We start from the raw sequence: 15,382 nt of genomic DNA, 5'->3' as shown, positions 1-15,382 counted from the left end.
TTCTTGGAGAAATATTGTTACTATCAGACTGATACTCCTTCAGACATGCAGATAAAAGGATCTTACTGTAGACAACTAATATACATTCTTCAGAATGCCAGTAGCATCTACTTCTCTTGTACTCCTCTTTCCTTATAGGCATTTTTCTGGCAAGCATCTCAGTGAAGAGATCCCACCTGCAGAAACATTTCAAGAAGCAAGCAACGGATGTATCCCACATCCTGACAGAGCATGATTGAATGTTACCAGTTAGTTGGGAGATTTCTTGTTAAAAAAAAAAAAAGCCACTGCACAATCCTTTTGCAAATTCTCTGCAACTGGATGGCTCATACTGACAAAAATGCTGCAGAACAATTATCTTAGCAGCATAAGGGAATAGACCAGTTTTATATGGATTCAAGCCAATTTGCGGAGATTCATTTCAAATAATCTCACATTCAGTTTTATGACAATCTATGACCTCCAGGCCTTGCATCAGCAGGTGGTTCAAGCAGGCTGAGTAAGGAATATTAAAAAAAAAAAAAACTACTTGTTTTTTTTCTAGCTCAGAGTTTTGGCCACTTGCCCATTAAGCTCTCAATTATTTTAAGTCATTCACTTATATTAATAAGAAGGTATTTTTATTACTAAGATAAAAACTCAATGTTTAAGTGCCAGTTTACAGTGTTAGGAAGAACAGAATATCAGCAATTCGCTGAGATAAATATTAGAATTCAACATCTGCTGCCTTCTGAATGCAATCAAGATGACCTTATCAAAGCCCAAAGATGTGAAACTGTGCAGATGTCACACTCACAAGAACATGAGGTCAAAAACAGTCACTTCCTAAAACAGAGAAGGACTTGATCAAATATGTACCAGTGACCAAACAGAGATGGATCCTTCCTTCAAGGCAAGAACACTATACACATGATAACAATCAACAGTAGCAGCACTGGCATCACAAATGGTATCAGGTTACCCAGAACTTTGGCAACAGCAGGAACCTCTTATAAGGAATCTTGGAGTTCTTTCATGCTTAGTATTTTGTATCAGTGCAGTGGGGTTAAAATCCGTAGACACCTTGCATTCTGTAGACCTACCTGCTCTTCTCACCTTTGAGCTGCCTACCCTTGCAAGACAAACTTTGTGTCTTTTTACAGTTTCTGCCTCTGCATTTTGTGCCATTTCAAGTGATTCAAAGGTGCACTACTACCTCAATGTCACACACTTGTTTTCTGCCAGCAGCAGCATGGACTTCTTCTCTGCAAGCTTGGGCACACCTTAGCTGGTAAGTGTAACAACAGGATCCTAAAATTAGCCTCCTTTCAGAGATATTCAGCTCTTTCAAGATGTAGCATCTGACAGCTATGAGTCATGACTTGCATAATTTGACCAGTGTTTTGTGCTATTTCACAGGTATGTATGACCTCATCATCATGAAAGCATTCCCGTATTTTAAGGAGATAAAGTCAACACAGAACGTCATAAAAACTCAAAACATTTCAGTGCTCAAACAAAGGCAAAGCCATAATTATTTAGGTAAGATAAGAACACTGCAAAGTTCTTAAGCTTTAAAAAGTTCCATGGTTTTGTTTAGCTAAAGCCAAGAACTAACAACCTGAACACTCTCTATTTTTAATAACCATAAGGTATTAGCTGAAGTAAAGATGAATATAGTGTGTTCATTCTTTAAGGAATCATTAGCTGACACAACTGCAGCTGAAACTGTGACTCAGACAACTTGCTCTGCTATGCAAAGCGCACAGGCACCTATAAAGTGGCCTATTTTAAGAATATTTGTATATGAATATTTGTAAATGTGTATTACAATAAAATCTGTGGATTTAAAAACAAGCATAAATTGAGAGTATAAAAAAATCCTTTGTCATGCTAATGTGTGATACGGATAATACTCCTAGCATAGTTTGTGTCACTTGCCCACAGAAGAGATTATAGTCTTCATTAAAAATGGAAGAAAAAAAAAAAGCCTAATTTGACAAATGCAGGTATTTTTATTATTTAAGTGATCCATTACTGCTTTCATTACTAAAAACTGTTCCAAGATTTTTGAAATTAGAAGCACCTCTCCACCTTGGAAAGTCTAAGTCAGATCCATGGTTTCACTTCACAGTTTCACTTATTCATGCCTGCAAATTTGCTGATGTTGCAAGGTCATAGGTATTACAGCCACCTTATTTGCTAATCTCACGCAAAGTGCACATCCTTGAAAAATACATCACAAAAATAATGCCATGAAGATAAGTTTAAATCCAACAGAAACAAAGAATAAAGACACAGAGAAGTGAATTGATACTATAAAAATTTAACATTGGATTTATTATTTTTTTTAATGTTGGCATTAAACATCATCCACATACTGCACAGAATCACAGATTCAATGAGATGGCAGGGATCTCTAGTTTCTAGGTCCATCTGCTCCAGCTCTTGCTCAAGCAGGGGCAGGAACACCTAGAGCCAACTACCCAGTACCACGTTCAAGCAGCTTTCAAACATCCCCAAGGAAGGAGACTCAATCTCTCCAGAGGTGTCACCTGATCAGTGAAGAGGTGCTTCCTGATGTTTAGAGAGAGCTTTTTGTGTTCCAGTTTGCCCCCACTGACTCTTACTCTTGTACCACTGACAAGAGCTTCGTTCTGTCCTCTCTGCTTCCTCCCTTCAGATATTTATACACATTGCTAAGATCCCCCTTGAGCCTCCTGTTCTCCAGGTTGAACAGTCCCAGCTCTTTCAGCCTCTCCTCAGATAAAGGCCCTTTATTGTAGCCCTACACTGGACTCATTCTGGCATGTCTGCATTTCTCTTGTGTTGAGGGGGCAGACCTGGACACAGTATTTCAGGTGCAGCCTCATCAGTGCTAAGAAGAAGGATGACCTTGCTTGGCCTGCTGGCAATACTTTGTCTAATGCAGTCAAGAGCGCCATTACTTTTCATACTAGCAAGAGCATTCATGAGAAATAATATACCTCAGTAATGAAGCGTAATAGACTGAACAATGCTCTCTTAAACCACCAAGAAGAGCTATACTGTATATTATATCATCCTATGCTCAGTTTAAGTTCCACCTACAAAGTCAAATTACACAGAGCAAATCTTACCTTAGAGCAGTAGATGCTATCTTCAGTAGTAAAACAGTTACATTTTTATTTTAGAATCTTAATTAAAGAAGATACAAACCTAACTTACAGTATTTTCCACTGTTTTTACTAGTGCTGTAGGTCACAGCAGAAGCTGATGAAACAGCAGGTACATAATATAGAGGCCTGAACAGTAATCCAAGCTAACAACAGTTGATCAAGCATGATTATACGTTACTGCAGAAGCAAGCACTTAAATTACTCTAAAAAGCCCCACTCTTCATCTGAACACACTTCACAGTTTCCCCCTTCCAATCAGAACTTTAAATAAATGTGTAATACTTGGAAAGCAGAACTTAAGTCACACCCACTCATGTTTTCATTACCAATTTAGTGCTAGGAAAACCATGGAACAGGTAGGGTTATTAGATCTTCCAGAACAGACAAAGAAAGGGAAAGAAAGTGACTTTTAAACTATGGTAGACTCCTTTTAGCCTATCCATAAAGTGATGGACATCACAAGTGATCTATTAATCAGAAATAGTAAACTATCACTTCAGTTTTACATTCCATTCAGTTTTACATTCTGGATATTGTTGTCTATGTCTTTATCGTTACTATTCATTTCAAATGTCTACCATACAGCTACAAGAAAAAATTATTACAAAACACAAATCTCAAAGGCTCATTCAAGCAATTATCACTTTTTAAAAATGGGTATGGCAGGAAATATCTCCAACCATAACAAAGCTAAAACTTGTATCAAGTTACAACACATTTTTCTTTGAGTTTGTTTATAAAAACTGCAGCAATAGATACAAAACCTTTCACTGCGCTGTTTTCATGCAAAATTTCAGTACCAAATCTGCTGTTTGGACATTATCAATTAACACTTCTTTTGATGTCACTGACAGCCCAAATAACTAATACTGAAGCAGTGAGAGGGGTAAAAAAAAAAAAAAAAAAAAACCACTCCTCCTTCTGCTTTGCTGTTTACACTTACACATCCCTGAATTTCTCAAGAGAATATAAAGAGCATCAATGAAAGGCATCTGCAACATGGCATCCCTGCCCCGTTGTACACAGGTCCCAGCTTCCCAACCTTCTTCCAGAGGTGCTGAATTTAAACTTGTATTTACCAATGTGCATATGATGCTTTTTTAAAACAGTTACAGTAAGTGTTTTTATTGTAACCTAAGGAGGAGTTTTTAAGCATAGCTACAGTTACCAAAGGTAGAATAAAGTAAAACAATTTGTGTTCTCAGTTAAAGTTTCTAGGGAAACCTAAAAGGGTGTGTAAATATCATGTTACAGTCGATAAAGATATACAAATAAGCAGGGACAGAGGTATGAAAAAAAGCAATACAACGTAGAAAAGGTGCTTAAAAGAGAAAAGAAAAAAAGCTTGCTTTAAGAGTTAGGATTTCTACCTTAATATTCTAATCCATGCTTTCAAACAACTGTTTTTTCTCCTCACTAAGAAAAGCAGCCCTTCACCTACTGCTAAAGAGATCCCAAAGATATGTTAATTTTCCCCTAATTTATTATCTATTCTAGCACCATAGTTATCTTATCCAATTTTTCCCAAAGACTGATGCAGTCGCAAGCATTTTTTTGCAGCCCATAATAATGACAAAGATCAACTCATGCTTTGCCTTGTTATTAGGTTCTGTTATGGTAGAGGATATTATATTGCTTTAAGTTCTGAAATGTTTCTGAATTTTGATAAAGCCATTAATCACAACATGACTATGTTAGTCCAGACTGCAGGGCTGTCCGTGAGAGTGCTAAGAATAGCTGATCTTTAATAATTATCCTTCCTTGCTTAAAATTTACCTGTACAGATTTTCTCTGCTTAGATAGTAGCTTTTTTCTTAAAAATATGGGAGATGAGGAGCAAAGTAAAAGTTTTCAGCAAAATCTCTTCTCAAAGAGCCAGAGTAGGGCTGACCTTATGATCTCCTCAGCACCTCATTATTTTCTAACTGATCTCATATCCTAGTGAGTTCAGTGGCAGTTGAAAATATTCAACATCTGGCAATACTTGGACTTAAATGATGCAAGACACTTGAAAAATTCACAGATGAGACAATATAAGTAGCTCTGGATTCTCCACCCCTCTCTATGGTTGCCTGACAATGTAAACCTTCTGCTGACTGCAAGTTCTAGCATACTCTTCGCATTTACTAAGCAAAAGGCTTCTTTGTAAATAGCTAGTAAATAGTAAAGGCCATCACCCACAGAAATCAACTTACCCAAAAGAACAGTTTTGCAGCATTTGGCAAGCTGCTTTTGTTTTACATTCCTATCTTCACTTACCTCCCAAAGTTTTCAGCTTTTGTATTTTGGTCACTATTCCAATTGGATACCAGATATTAAAGGGAAGTACATCTCAAAAATCATGTACTTGGGTACTATTTTATTTTGCACCTCACCACCCAGAAAGTTCACATGCAAGCCTATATGCACATCCATACACAAAGCATAGATATTGGGCTACATATGACCTGAAGCATTCTGAAACTCTCAGAAAATGAGAATGTAGTGTTGGGAATTAGAAACAAAGGCTGAATCTGTTTCCTTCTTCCAGGCAAAATTTGCATACTTTGCAACAGAAGTATTATTAGACACCCAAAGTACAGAGATTACTTATCCCTGGATAAAGAGCACTCAGCATTTCAGAGGATTAAAGCACAGCAGGGGTTAACTGCAATGTAGAAGAGCATACAAGGGCCACAGAGATAACCGGAGCGCTGGAGCACTTTTCCCTTGAAGATGAGCTGTGTGAATTGGGCTTGTTCAACCTGGAGAAGGGAAGGCTCTGGGAAGTAGCCTTCCAGTACTTGAAAGGAGCCTATAAATAGGAGGGAGTGCAACTTTTTACACAAGCAGGAAGTACTAGGACAAAGGAGAATGGTTTTTGCACTAAAGGAGGAGAAATTCAGATTAGATATTAGGAGGAGTTTTTTCACTCAGAAGGTGGTGAAACACTGCAACATGTTGCCCAGAGAAGCTGTGTACAGCCCATCCCTGGAGGTATTCAAGGCCAGGTTGCATGGGACTCTGGGCAGCCTGAGCTGTTGGGTGGGAACCCTGCCCATGGCACAGGGTTGGAACCAGATGGTTTTTAAATTCCTTCCCATCCCAAGCCATTCTATGAAATAAAGTTACAATTGATCTTTCTGAGTGTCAAACAGGCTGTTTGACAAGTACCATGTCAGCAACAGGCTTACATCAAGACCAAAATTGTACAAGTGATGTACACAGTTTATCACAAGCATGTAACAGTCAAGTTCAGTGCTCTTTCACAGAGGAAGTACCACAGCTGTGCTCGGAAACAGGCAATATAATTTCTCAAGTTTATTTAAACTCTATTAGTTGTGCCGCATTTGATCTTTAAGGTCTTTTCCAACTCAAGGAATTCCATGATTTGGTTTTTCTTCAAGGAGCCTTTTAGGAAGAGTTCATTTTGTAAATCTCCGCTAGCCAGTTTTGGACTTGCAGCAAGAAGGAAACATTTTTGTTTTGCTTCATCTTACAATCAAGCCTGGTATTAAATTGCTTTTTCACTATTAACAACATTCATACAACTTAACTAGTATTTAACCAATACGACAGTTTAAACATAGATCCTTCTCTAGCTCTCTTATGGGTGTGATTCCACTCTCAGGCAGCCCTGAGTATATTAGCTGCTGTGATTGGAAACAAGATTAGGTCTTCTGCCCTGTACAATCAATGAATATACAGATGATATATTTGTACAATTGTACAATCAATGAATATACAGATGGTATAGTATATCCAGGAGCTTGGCTGATGTAATTATTATACTAGAGTAGGAACAGAAAGACACTCACCCTATCCTGGGCTCGCGTGACAGACTCCAGAACAAATCTCCAGAAGAGATCCTTCTTCCCTGGAAGTCAGCTCTTAAATGGGTCTAGGAGAGATGGAGCCAGGCTCCACCCCTTCCTGCAGCACAGAAGAATTGCCTTCACCTGTGCTCCTGTGGCTGACTCATTGCTCACCTCATGTGATTAACAAGAGGTTCAGGTCGTGATTCTGCAGCCCCATACATGCCCATAAGAGAGTCAAAGCATGTCCTTCCTGCACTGTTTCAGTAAGCAATCTCTCAGGCAAGAATAAGCTGTATCATGATTGACTCAATTTACAGTAAGCGTAGGTGATAAAAGATAGGTGACAGAAGTCACCTGAACCTAGCTGCCAGAGGACCAAGCATCACGTGTTAAATAACAGCTCTGACCCAACACCCCTACTCCTTGTGTGCAATTTCTGTAGAAGCATTACAACCTAAGCCCATATTTAAAAGGTCTGAATAACATGAAAGCCAACACTAAAATGTTATTTGCATATCTCCCAGAAATATAGGAAAAGATTAAAGTAGCTTAAAACACAGAGAAGATTCAATCCTTGATAACTGCTAAGTTAACCAAAATCAAGATGTGCTCCATATTGTTATACCTCTGGAATGTGAGCTTTGCTAAGGAATCATACTATTTGGAAATCTGTCCACCGGTTACGCAGTTCATGCTTTCATAACAGCAACAACAGCTAAAAAAGAGAGAAAAAGAAAACTAAGTGTATACTTTCATCTAGAGCGGTGTGTTTATAATAGCAAAGTACTCTTCCTACAATCAAATCACCGAAAGCTACACAGAATCAAGCAGAGACAACCAAGACTTATCTTCCTCTCACTTCCCTTTCTGAATAAGAAAACATGTTATTTAGAACTGTTTCTTAAATTTGAAAAAAGAGAAAGATAAGAACAGATCACTGAAGCCTTTTTGGTTCTGAGACTCTACCTCCAAGTACCCAGGCAATCTATGAATAAAACAAACAGGCTCATAAAGTGACAGAACATACGAGTTCTAAAACATGCTCCTGTATATATAAGCTAAAATTAGAGAAATAGCATATGGACAATCATGGTGCTACTGAAAATACATCAGCTTGTTTTTAAAATGTTAGGTTAATTTTTAAACTAAGATTTTAGAGTTGGGATAATTTCTCTACAGCAGAAAAGAAACTTGGTTCAAACACAATCATCCAGATTACTTCTAAAAATTGACCATACACCATTAGTTGCACTTTTTTCTTGGCTTTGTCCTCACTTCAGAAGTCTGCTTTCAGTACTCCTCTGACAGTCATAACTGCATTCTCAGTACATACCAGTTTCTCCTGCTAGGCAGGAAAAAAAACCTCTTCACATCCTCCTTCCTCTCCTGCATATTTCACCCAGTTCAGAATTTGGTTTCATTTCGGGCATTGCAAATTCCTAACCTCAGAGTGCTGTTTTTCCCTACATTTGAAAGCAAAATCCTTTGTAATGATCTAATGCAGAATATTAACTTGCATTTTAGGCCACATCTATATTAATAAGAGAATAAGGACAGGAATAAAACTAGTGTAGCTACCTTATTTTTAGTACCCTTGACAGAGGCTGAATTCAGGCAATTCCTTGTAGGCTTCCTATTTAGAAAGAACAGCTCATTTAAACTGCTCACTACAATTTTCTTCTCTTTATCTTGATAAAGATTTGGGTTGGTTTTTTTGTTGTTGTTGTTTGTTTGTTGTTGTGGTGGTTTTTTTTTGGGGGGGGGCAAAACAAATAGCCTTCATACCCACTTTTTTCTTCTCTCAAGCCCGTTAAAGAATTTCAAGTAAGCAGGATAGTTCCTTTCTCTCTAGGAAACGCTTTTTCACAAAGCCTATTTTCAGATAAACTCAAGACGTTCCAAAAACCACTGTAGGCAGGTTGATATTATCATTATGTTCTTGTATAAGGACAAAGATAACACATTAAAGCTTTGCTTTAAGCTTGTGATCAAGTGCTTATGTCGTTCATCTCTTCAAAAAAGCCTTGCTTAAATGGGCCTTTTGCTTATGACGTTAAAGCAAAGCAGAATTATGAACAGAAACCAAACCCAAATCCTGGACTAGAAAAATCGTATGCCACGTCTTGATTCTGACAGAGGCCACGTTCTCACACGTCGCAAAAACACTGCTTTAAGCATTTAGAGACGAACAGAGATCGACGTGCAGCGCTGAGTTGCCGCAGGCTCTTCCCCGCATCCCGCGGGGCGGCCACCCGCCGCACGGAGAGCGCCACTCGGACCGAGCGCTCCCAGCGAAGCCGTCCCGCACAGCTCCGGGCCCAGCTCCCAGAGCCTCGCAGGATACTCCAGCCTTCAAGGCAGCCAAGCGGGTACAGGGCCCGGGAAGGTACAACAACCACAGGCAGCTCCCACGTACAGAAAAAAGCCTCCCCCCCTTCCATCGCACAGAGAAGCCCGCACCACCTACCAGGCACAATTCCAGGCTGCGCAGCTGCTTTTTCTCCTACAGGTCAAAAAGTTCCTTCTGGAGCTTCTGATAAAAGGATACCTCTTTTACTTTTTTTTCCACAGCCACAAATCTTTCGGGAACAAAAAAAAGGAGAGATTTCTCCTCACGAGCCGCCCTGCGGAGGCACCGGGGCGATCCGAAAGGTTCTCTGCGGCCGCAGCCCAGCTGTGCTCCTCGCGCCCAGGTGCACGCGCTGCGCCCCCTGCAAACGGCCGTCACCTGCGCGAGGCTCCAGTAAGGCCGGCGCTGCCCTCAGCGCTTCTGAATTCGGCCCTGGGCTGATGCAACACCCGGGCACAACGCCGTGACCTTAACGGGCTGCTTCGTTTGCTAACGCCCGGACGCGGGTAATGGGTATACGGCGCCTTCAGGTCTTCAGCTGCTAATTGCTGCAGCGCTTGTGCTTTCTATCGTGGCCTGTGCGTTCTGAGAAGGCTTTAACAATTGTGAAAGATCGGCAAGGAAAGATCGCTTTTAAACGCTCTCAAACAGAAAAAAGATGCACCAGGGAACTTGGAACAACAGTAAACCTAAGACCTATTTCACAGCACAAAAGATCTCATGAGAAAGGGAGAAAGGCTTTCAGTTGTGAGAAGTAATGACAGGGAGAGATGCCACTGCGACCACCGCTGAAAGAAATTTAAGGAAGAATGAGAAAATGGAAGAAGCTGGCTTTTGGGCAGCATTTTGCTCGCAGGGATCCATCCGAGTGGATCGATATGGTACTTATTGTCAGCACAGCCTGTGACTTGCAGCTGCTGCTGTTACAATAGATATCTCCAATGCTGTGTTTTGATCTTTCCTTATAAATTAAAATTGGTGTGCAAAGACTGTAGCCTGAGTTGGAAACAGGGACATAAACACTGCAGTGCTATTTTTCTCCAACGCATTAATTGTGAACGAGGACCTTTTGGGTAGAGAACTTCATCATGTTCTGGTGGCCAGCCCTAGCCTCAGTTCCAGCCTACCTCCAACACAGTTCCACTCCTGTGCTTCTAGTGCCAGCACACTTGCCTATTAACCTGCCATTTATTTATTTGTTTGCTTATTTGGTCTGGGGGGGGGCGGTTGAATTTCACCATTATATAAATGATAGAAAAAGCAGATGGAAGAAGAGTGGGAACTGGACCCTGTATTTAAACAGTAGTACAGAAGCTGGTTGTGAAACTGCGCTTTCTCATTCCTGCAAAGTAGGAAATAATTTGTTAAGGCAGCTGATGCCTCTCTTATTAGCCTACCTAATGTGGCTGGGAATAAAACCAGCAGTTTCAAACACTCAAGCCAATCTTTGAGAAACCTATCTGCTGAGGAATGTTTTTTTCAGAGGTGGTCTGTGTAGCACTGAGAAAGGCATTTGCCTGTCAACCAAATGAAAAACATTGATAATCCTTTGGGCCAGAAAGCAAAAATGACCTCACAGCTTAGAAGCTGGAGGATTTCTTACTTCAAACAGAGATTACAGAAAATTTGCAACAGAATATTCTTGATCTGACTTTCTAATATACTCTCCCAAGAGATTCAGATTCTGTCTCCAAATGCAATAGGTGATTGAAGAGAGCCTCTCCTCTTCTGATGCTAAGCAGGTGAAAAAAAACTTGTGCTAATGAGTACATACTGGGTGTTACCAGCTTGCTTGTATTTTCCAGAAGGCTGTGCAATGGGATAGAAAAATGCATAATTTGTAAAGGGTGGGAAAGCTTTGTTTTGGTTGAAGTACTATGATGTTTAAGACACAAACAGCTTTTCACATAAACATAATACAGTCTGAAATGTAGTGAATTCTGATCTTCACTGAGTTAGGTGGTGACTACTGTCTCACAGGGAAAGTTCTTACCAGCAGACTCTAAGTGCATGAAGCTGTTCTCTCAGATACTTAATTATCTCTCATCTTTTGCCTGTCCTCAAGGTTAATCTGTTCCTCTTTACTATATTATAATTCTCTTGTATGGTAACAATGTTTCCCAGCTGTATGTCAATAGCAAGTTTCATTACCAAGTTCTTCATTATTGCACAAATGTCATTAGTGAAAATTTCACATACGCTTGACCCCAATAAAATCCCTTTTAAGATCTCTAGTGGCAAACTCCCTCTAGCCTGATTATTCCACTTAAAATGCGTATTTCCCCTCCCTACCATGTCATCTGAAATCCCAAATTGTCATTATAATATCCTGTGTATGATTTATCTTTCTAAGCACAGAATTAATAATGCATTATAGCATTACAGTGAGAGACACTTCCAGAAAGATTTTGCCAAATGCAGCAAGTCTATCCTAACATAGCATGTAAACAGGAAAAAAAAAAAATATGACCTAAGACAATAATAATTTACCAGAGAGTAAAAGGAAAAATATTTGAACTGTATCGGAATCAGACAATACAAGATAAAATGACCTCAAGTACAGTGGTCTGAGTAAAAGCAACAGAGTAAAATCACAGAGAAAGTGATTGCAGTAACAAAGAGATAGCAAAATAGTTTTCATATTAATTTATGAGGACATAGTAAAGGAAAACTATTGGTTTTTTTTCTATGTAACACATTAAAATACAACAGTTAATATGAATCAATGAATTAGTCATCTGCATTAATCAAAAATAATGTTTCATTATTAACCAAAATCAAGCAAAAGTCCTTCTTAGATATGTATGCCCACTAGTTAGCATAACTACTCACAGGTTTGGTCAGCTGAGGGAAGGAACATTTTTGGTCCAGTCACTGCCTGGGTCTTGGAAATGATGTGCGTGCAAGTTCTCACCACCAGGATGAATCACAGACCTGGGTTATCTGGGACCCTGAAGCACAAAATGAGTAAGACTTCATCACTTACTGCATGACAAAATCATTCAAAGTCCAAAATATATCAGATTTAACAGTTACTACAAGGATGCAGGGGAGACTGAGTTCTTGATACTGTATCCTGATACTGTTAGATCAGGATCTTCTTCCTCCCACCTTCCATGCTACCCTCTCCTCATTGTTCACTCCTTAGATATTCCCAGTCACAATGAAGAACCAACTTCCCTTCTCCAGTCAAGAATTCTATCATGTAAATCTTGGTATCAAGCCTTATTTGTGGCTTCTTGTACCATATCACCTTATTTTCCCTGTTTACATCGTTCTATTCATAACAGTTTTAGAAACCATATTAATAGAGAGTTATATTAATAAAACACAGTTGTTTTGTTTTCACAGGGTCAGATTTTCTTTCTAGAGCGTTCTTTAAAAGGTATCTGGCAAGTTTACTTTGTCATCTTTGTAATGCAAGAGTACTGATGTTTCTGCATAAGCTTTACTCATCATGAAGAAAGTAGCAGAGGCAAGTTCATGTTCATCAGTTTAACAGAGACACAGTAAGCTGGTCAGTCTGCCAAGTTCTCAGTATGAGAGGTGACCAATCAGTACAGTGCCTGCCTTGGGATTACCCCCAGCAGATACCAGCAAGATGTCTGCTAATCCCTCTTACTACTGTGGCCATTTATGTAACAGCAGGAGACAACAAAGCATAATGTATCAGCAAAGTCATTTGCAGAAAGCAAGGAGACTTGTTTACAGCTACAGAGCAGTTTCTCACAAATGAGTTTCTTCTAGCTACATGCAGAAAACCAGAGCCAGTTTACTTGTATTCCCAAGCCCTTTCTCATGGGCTAGTTGCCTGTTTAGGCTGTGATCTGTATTTTTCCACACAATCTCATCCCCAAAACACTGTGCTGGATGAAATAGTAAGTAACTGCATAGATCAGACATAAATGTATGCAAAATATGTATGGGAAGCTTTATTTAATTTGCTATTCTATATATATATATATATATATATGCTCATATACATCTAAGTAAAAGAAAAAATATGCAAATCGCTATTCCATAACAAAGAAAATTAGTAAAACATTATGAAGTAAAAAGAATACAGTACCAACAAACTCAGATTTTTAAAATATATGTTTATAAACTACTAGAAAATAATTTACAAGGATATGAAAAGTGTAGCCAATAATGAATTGGAAAATGCCAGATTAAGCTTGTTGCATATTCATTACAGTGTACATCTTTATTGCATGCACATACTCTATTTCTTCTACATTATCAACTTTTACTTGGGTTTAAGACAAATTGCACTCTTACAGAGCTGCTACCCAGTATTTGGTTTTGTTCTTATTTGCTCATTGGACAAAAGCCAGTACTGTACTCAGCATATACTATTCCAGTACTGCTTTAAAGGAGAAGTATTGGACTTTAGTGGCTATAAACCTTCTTCCCTCTCTCCTTACATGCAAATGACTTCCTAACAAAGATAGGACATGTCTGTCCCATGCTGTAGAGCATAACAGTTAACTCCACCATTCCAATGGCTTGAACGCAAATACAACCCTTGCTGCCCATATAAGAGGAGTAAGTCCAAACACCCCTACAGCACCATAGCCCTATTAAACCCTGAATGCCCAGCACAACTAATAGGAACTGACATGTCTTCCTGCTTGCAGTGCTGAATATAGCTGAGATCTCTCCATTGTGCTGCACTGATATGGAGAAGGTTGATGGGTGGTTGGTTTTGAGACTCATTACTAAGGGGAGAATGAGATCTACACAAAACATCATGCCTTAAGCTCTATGACCATGCACCAATTTGGATACCACTGACACCTCAAAGCAAAACATTTCAGACAATAACATGGAACTTCTTGCTTAAATGTTTGAAAGTCAACAGTAAATTACAGTATCTATGACATCCAACAGAAGGAATAAATTAGCCTTTTCTTATTCGTGTTGAACAGTAGGACCACTAGGATTTTAACTCAATCAGGCATGGAAAGGAATTCTGTCACATCTATACTGGTGATGTCTGTATTTCACATACTCAGTCATTAAAAATGCTTGAGTTCGTTTTTTAAAAAAGTAGGGTATGGAATGCTGTGTACATGCTTAATATATTTTTTAAAATTATTAGTTTATATTAATGCATGTTAATTGACTAATATATTAATAAGATCCTAAATAGCAATTAGTATATTTGCATGCATTACTCCATTATTATCGTGAATACTTTAATTTACAAGTTTAATATAGTCTGGAAATAGCTACTGTGAATGAAAGTCTGTATTCTGTATATGCTAAGAGAAATAAAGGTCAGCCCTAGCATCCAGAAGATCCTGTTTACTAATTCATACAGTGTTTCACAGGCATGGTATAAGTAGCTTTTTAACTTCCTGGTATTCTGCAATGGTGGAGAGCTTATTGGATTTTTCTCACTCATCTGTCATGCTCTAAGCGTTTCTTGATCATTAATGATCAATAGATCAGTTTAGACAAGAATGATAATTCAGCAAATTGAAAAATATATGTGTTTCCTTGATGGGTCAATATATTACAAAAAAATGAATCCAATGTTTAACCCACTCCTGGGTACTAGATGTAGTGTCTGAAGAGCACATTTTAGAATTTCAGAGATGCTAGCTTTGGCAATAATTGAGCACATATTTGGTTTGTTCATGGTTTTATTCAAATGCTTTACAGATATGCCTCCTTTAAACATATTGACTTTACTAAGATCCTGAGTTCTATTTAGACCTTTTGACTTCATTATTTATTTAGTTACCAAAGCAGCCTCTGCAGTTAGGAAGGTAAATACATTCTCTCCTCAGTATTATGTGAGCTTGTAAGTTCAAAACAGACAAGAACACAAGGACTTTTATCATCCATATACATATGAAGCTACAATCTCTACTTTATGTTCACTAACCCTTTTGCTCATCATCCATGCCTCCCTTATGCACGGGAAAGGAAAAGGCATGGAGTTGGCAAGTAACACCTTAGGAGGCCAGACGATCCGATGAGTGTAGGAAAAACAGCCACAAAATCCTCACATGAGAAAATACCCAACTAAGGAACTGCTTTCCTTCATTTTTTTCACACGTGTCTTGCTCCTGCATAAGCCACAGATGTCT

At 38.8% G+C, this 15,382-nt stretch overlaps 1 protein-coding gene across 1 annotated transcript in view; it reads right to left on the bottom strand.

The window, feature by feature from the left end:
• Nucleotides 1-9,635, bottom strand: part of GALNT18 (polypeptide N-acetylgalactosaminyltransferase 18) — a 244,109-nt gene extending 234,474 nt beyond the window's left edge. The window contains exon 1 of the mRNA XM_085224103.1: nucleotides 9,402-9,635. The gene's annotated coding sequence lies outside the window, so the exon portion shown is untranslated. The remainder of the gene's footprint in view (nucleotides 1-9,401) is intronic.
• Nucleotides 9,636-15,382: the final 5,747 nt, after the last annotated feature.

Source organism: Meleagris gallopavo, chromosome 5, assembly GCF_905368555.1.
Source record: "Meleagris gallopavo chromosome 5, MGAL_WU_HG_1.1, whole genome shotgun sequence".
NCBI lineage: Eukaryota > Metazoa > Chordata > Aves > Galliformes > Phasianidae > Meleagris > Meleagris gallopavo.
The sequence above is the reverse complement of the archived record's forward strand: the minus strand, read 5'-3'. Positions and strand labels throughout refer to the sequence as shown.